Source organism: Gymnodraco acuticeps, unplaced genomic scaffold, assembly GCF_902827175.1.
Source record: "Gymnodraco acuticeps unplaced genomic scaffold, fGymAcu1.1, whole genome shotgun sequence".
In the NCBI taxonomy this organism is placed as follows: Eukaryota; Metazoa; Chordata; class Actinopteri; order Perciformes; family Bathydraconidae; genus Gymnodraco; species Gymnodraco acuticeps.
In genome coordinates this window covers 7417425-7423793 of record NW_022990238.1, presented here as the reverse complement: position 1 = coordinate 7423793, position 6369 = coordinate 7417425, and the positions used below count along the sequence as shown (strand labels likewise).

The following is a 6369-nucleotide window of genomic DNA, read 5'->3' as shown; positions in this document are numbered from 1 at the left end:
CAGCACGAATATTCTCATCAGACTCCGGCGCACTTCCTGGGGGCTTGCAGGCTACGCCCATCATAGATATATATAAACAACATGTGTTTATATATGGAGCTATTTCAGAGTCATAAGTTTTGATCATTAAAAAAAATACAATTTATTTGAAAGTTCAAGTTTTTATCCTGAACTTTGAAAAATACAATGATGTAAGTATTTGAAATCATTTTTCAGGTTGAATATTATTTTTGATTCAGTTCAGCAATTTTTTTGAATAAAATATTTATTTTTCAGATTTCACTTTTATACATATTTTGATATTAGAATCCTTATTTTTTTCAGTTGCAGGTTTTTCGTTTTCAGATTCAAAACAATTATTTTTTCAGTTTCAAATCTTGTTTTTTCAGGTTTCACATTGCTTTTCACCTTCCATCGTTTTTCGCTTTCAGATCTTTTTTTTCGCTTTCAGATCTTTTTTTTTCGCTTTCAGACTTTTGGCCCTGATGTTGCTTGGGGGGCGGGGCTTAGCAAAGAGTAGTTTGGCTTCCTGAGTGACAGGCCTCCCTCTGTCATGTTGCCTTCATGGATGTTAGGTAGTGCGAGAAATATAACTCAATACTTTCTATACACAATACTCCCGTATAAAAAGTATTTATTAAGTAAGGGATAATGTGCAGCAATCACAATCGAGTATTCAACTAAGCCATGTAATAAATATGTATATATACGACATTTTCGCGCCATAGGTAATATATGTAATATGTTCTTTTGTTATGTTCAGTGCCGTTGGTACGTTAGTGCAAACAGTAACGGACTATTTTTCATCATATGTGTAATTCGTGGCACAATTCAAACGGGATCGAAAGATAATCTTTCTCTCTCCATTGACTTCAATACATCATTTTTCCGAAATAAGGTCCCATGGAGGTCCACCGGAAGGGGAGGGACTTCGCCAGGTCCCATGGGTTGGAAGTAGATGGGCGGGACTTTGCCTCTCTATTATTATTGTATTAGGGTTTAAGTGAATTTGTTGAATTGTCAAGTATACTTCTAAATAACTTGTTGTAATAAGAAATACGCATTATTTATTTGTTCACAATGCTCAATGCTCTAAGATTCAAGAAGGAAAATCAAAGAAATTGCATCCGCACTTGAGACTCGGCTTTGTTGTGTTGCCAAGGGCTGCTACATGTTTAATGAGTTCAGTGCTCGGTGTGTGTGATTGATTAAGTTGAAGTATTTAATGTATTGTATTTTTCCACAGAAAAATTGATTTGTTCACTAAGTTCCCCACCATTAATGATGAGGAGGTGCAGGACCTTCGGCGAGAGGGACAATTACTAATTGTAAATATAACATTTCCCATGATGTGAAATGACTGATGCAAATATTGTAATTTAGTTATTGTGACATGTTTATCTGCCCAATTTAACCTATGTGCAAGTGGGACAGATTATATGTATATTTTTAAGCAGATACATTCATCCAGGGACAATTATTTAAGAAAAAACATGTGTATTGAGTAATTGTACCTGGTAAAAGTGCTTTGCATTATTCCTTACAGCAATTCATTAATTAATACATTACTTAATTAATACCTGGGCCTAAACAGGCGGCCATATTGATACAATTCAAACCTTTTGCTCACATTTCCAGATCTGGGGTATACAATTGTGTGTACAAAACTAGTTATTTTTAATTTACATAAAAATGCATTTATTTAATTGCATGTTATAGATGTAACCTTTCTCTATGCACACACTTCTCTAAAACACAGTAATGAGAAGATAATGCAAATTACATATTTTTGATCATCATTGTATATATTTCTAAAACCTCATCGTATATATTTCTAAAACCTAAAGTTGTATAGTATCATTAATAATGTTCTTCCTGAACAATGCTATTAAGTTGATATTTAAGTGATTAAACGTTTTCTGATGATAAAAATATCACTGAAAATATGTGAATGTGTTCTCTCTGTGGTGCCATATGCACTAATTATGTATAATTATTATTACTAATGATAGTTTGCATATGATTACTGTGCAACAGTCTGACTAACAGCCAGCACTAATTGTTGATATTCTTCAAGATACAGGGAAATGAAATGCCAAATGTGTGGCAGAGGATTTCTGGAAAAACAGTATCATGCTTTCTATAGCAATTAATTGATGTTTGCCAACATTATTAAAAGAATAAGGTATTATTGACAACAGCTAATACACAGCACCCTGCCTACACCCCCCCTCTCTTAACTTTCTTAATTATAACTACACACATACCCTGAAAATGAACCGCGAACAGTAAACCAACAACCACATGAAATAAATGAACATAACAACTTTTATTAAAAAATGAACAAGTAACAAACAATATTGAACTATTTAAAAAAAAAAAACTATTCCATCTCCTCCATCTGCGTGGACGTCTGTGTTTGCTCTGCACACATGTAGACAAATAAAAACAATAACACATAAGTAGTGACAAAGGCCTTTCTTCTCAAGACTCATTTTATGATTATGCAATCAAAAACAAGAATGTTTTGACACAATCTTTATTAACCTTCTCTTACAAACTCACTGGGCTCAAATGTTTGACCAAGTTGTTAGAAAAACAGTTTAGTCTATAATGTGAATTCCTTATCCTAATTATTCATTATTTGTCTGTACTTCTAACATAAGATACCTTGGAGTCATATATTGAGGACTGCTTTAATTAAATAACATGTTCATTTTTGAAGACTAAAAGACAATTGGGATAGTCCAGCCAAAACAACAGTCAATGTGACACTACATAGTTGAACATAACAATATAATCACAATCAAACATTTGAGACTTGAACAACAAATACTTACCATCCTGTTCAAAGGACCCCGTGGCCTGCAGCACCTCAATGAGCCGCAGGGCCTCCTCCAGCTTCCTATTGAGGACTTTATTAACCTCCTTTTCTCTGGCGGCCTTCTGTTGGAAAACACGCCGCAGCCTCACCTGTCGCACCAGGAAGTCCAAGCAGCGCCAGAAGACCCGGACGCCGCAGGAGTAGAGGTCCCGGCGCGGCAGGGCTTCATCCAGGATTGAATACTGCAAATGAAAAACAACAAATGTACATCTAAATCATAAAACAACACGAACAAGCATTTAGCTTAATGAATCTTGGGATAATGCACATGCTGCATTTATTGCAGATACAGCACTTCAAACTCAAGTTCTGGAACAGGGTATATGCAGGAATCCTGAAGTCAAATTTAATACCTTTTAAGACCCTTTCCATACATTTTAAGACCTCATCGCAACTTCGAGTTCTAACCGGTTACATTGGCGACACACTTTACCTCACATTTACTATATTGATTGTAAGATAGCACAACTAAACAGAGTGCAGACAGACTACTGAAGCCTCCTCTCCACATGAACTTCAACCTCTCTTTGAAGGTCAGGTTTATGCTGCTTTGTTGCTTCTGTACTCTGTGCTCTTTCATTCCAGTAAAACTCCTCAGAAACCATTAGAAACCAGTATTTGACCAATAAACAAAACAATTGACAAAACTTTGAACTATGAAATATATTAAACTTTGGTGAGCTTCAGCGGGGTAATGCCATATAGGAGCTCCCTCACAAATACCCAGGGGTTAAATTGGGCTGGGGCTGTCCGGGGCTAAGCCCGGCACATAGGACGATGCTCTGACGTCATCACCCTCACACATTTGTCATGTTTACAAAAAACGATATATATGTTAACACTTTTCTCGTTCTTAATATAGACTATATTTAGGGTCGATATGTGTTGACCTTACTTTAAAATAGCAGATCTCTGTGACCGGAAATAGTTTGGCTTAGACCCCGGCCCCACGAGGACGCATACAGTAAAACGCATACGCAAAAAAGTCTTCCGTTCACACGCATTCGATTCATTAACGTGTCCGTTCACACTAGACCGCTGGAAATGCTGGAAACGCTGGAAACGCTGTAGTACATATGCCAGGCCTGTAAGTGGCGCTGCTGCCGCCACAAAATACACCAAAAGCAGCGAAGAAGACCCCGGAGCATGGTTGTCATGGTTGCCCTTCTGTTTATTCTCCGCGGTGGACGGCGTGTTCTCCTGCTGTATATCTCTCAGGTAGTCCACCAGCAGATAAACACCCCCCCCCCCACACACAGAGGGGGAGCAGAAGCAGCATTTTATGGCACGCTATGCATGGGGCCACCTTGAGGGGGTTTCCCGACATGTTGTTTCAGTAAATTAAAGGGTGTTTCATGTTGTCGTTGCTGTGGACCTTCTTAATACCTTGGAAAATGCTGTTTAATACTTTTTAATAGCCTTAATTTTCGCTAAATTGATTTATCAACTTTTAATACTTTTTAAGACCCCGCGGACACCCTGTGGAAATGTGAGCAAAAGGTTTGAATTGTATCAATTTGGCAGCCTGTCGTGGCCCAGGTATAAATTAAGTAATGTATTTATCAATTCATTGCTGTAAGGAATAATGCAAAACACTTTTACCAGGTACAATAACACAGATGTTTTATCTTAAATAATTGTCCCAGGTTGAGGGTCTCTGCTTAAAAATATACATATAGTCTGTCCCACTTGCACATAGGTTAAAGTGGGCCTATAAACAATAGTGACATGTCACAATAACATATTACAATATTTACATCAGTCATTTCACATGGAAGTGTTATACTTACAATAAACAATTGTCCCTCTCTCCGAAGGGCCTCCACCTCCTCATCATCATTTAAGCCTGGAAACTTGCTTGGGGAATCCATTTTCTGTGCAAAAACATAATATATTTAATAACACATAAAGTACACAATACATTTACACTTCAACTTAATCAATACAGATCACACACTGAGTACTGAACTCTAAACATGTGCGTCAAAATAAAAGTGCTGACAGTTCAGTGTCATGGGCGCGGGAAAGGGGGTGCTTCGGGCGCTGCAGCACCCCCTAGCGGCAGGCGGTGCGGAGCTATCCTGTCTGAATTATTATTTGACGGTTATTGCTGCTCCCGCTGTGCATAATCTGTGTAATATGTAGCCAATAAATTCCACATTGTTGATAAAATAATATTTTGGCCTGCCCCAAATGTTTTTTCTGTAGCCCCGGACAATTCTACTTCAATAATATAATACATTAACTGTGCTTTACGTGAACCTCATCATGACACTAGAGAGGACGGCAGGACCGTAATTTCCCGTGTTCAGTGAATGCAACAGAGGCAAGACATCGGACCAATCAGAGAGTTGCATGGAAATAAACGTGTGCTTGTGTCATTCAAGCTCGGCTCTGTGTTTGTGTGTGGAAATAGCCATTTAGTGTGTGTGAGAGAGGGAGAGAGAGAGAGGGGGACCGGTGCCAGCAGGGGCCGTGTTGTTAGCATCTGGTTAGCTAGCTGCACTAACGGACATAAGGAGCTGTTTGTTCCACAACAATCTGGAGGAGAGTCCTCTCCTCTCAGACTGAGAGGCTCAGGTGAGCTAAAGGACTATCTGAGGGTTTAGATAGTTAACTTTAGTCTAAGTTATCTCAGTGGGTCTCAAACGGTTTGGTCACAAATTATTCAAAATATTATTTCCGCGGCACACCTTCATATGATCATTATCGTTATAAAAAAAATAAGAGAATAAAGAAAAAACAGTTATGAAATACTATATATGGCAGTAAAACAAGAATAGTTTGAAAGGGGAGTGATTTGTAAAATATCCATAAAGAAAAAGAACATCTGATTACAGTTGTGTTTCATATGGATGTTGAGAGATGTATCCATAGATCTCTTAATGTTGCTCTCAAAGTGCACCAGATTGATGCTTTTAACTTCAATATTTAAAAAAAAATCTTCCCGGGGGAGCAATCCCCCGGACCCCCCAAGAGGAGGTGAGGTCCGCTCCCCACTCGTAAAAAATAGCACTTTACCCCTGCCTATATGCCGTGAGCTGATTACCGAGCCTTCATTGTAACAGTCCCGGGTGTACTGTGTGTTTGCGTGTGGGGAGTCCGAGTGATGCAGTAGAACATTCCACTGTAGCGCCCATGGTGCTCGCGCTTTTGTGCGTAATAGTGTTCACTGGAGTCCAGCACCTCAGCACCCCCACTCAAAATATCTTCCCGCGCCTCTGGGTCAGTTTTAGGTTTAGCTAGGAGCCGTTTTCATCAACTCCCATTCAAATCTCAGGGCTAGCACTGATGCTTCAAATCAACGCAGCGCTAAGCTGTGGGTCAGGGCCTGCACATTATGATAGAAGTTAAAATGCATAAACAATACGGCAGTAGTATAATACTAAGCTTTGATAATGCTTTAAACATGACAATAGCGCCAAAATAAACTCTACACATTATTAAATTAATGATAGAGAACTCAGCGCCAGTGGAGGTTGCCA

At 38.7% G+C, this 6369-nt stretch overlaps 1 long non-coding RNA gene across 1 annotated transcript; it reads right to left on the bottom strand.

Annotated features, from left to right (window-relative positions):
• Nucleotides 1-2342: 2342 nt before the first annotated feature.
• LOC117548416 lies at nt 2343-4760 on the bottom strand. The gene is made up of 3 exons (XR_004569330.1): nt 4675-4760; nt 2841-3066; nt 2343-2424 (listed from the first exon to the last, which is right to left on the bottom strand). It is a non-coding gene; the product is annotated as an uncharacterized LOC117548416 (long non-coding RNA).
• Nucleotides 4761-6369: the final 1609 nt, after the last annotated feature.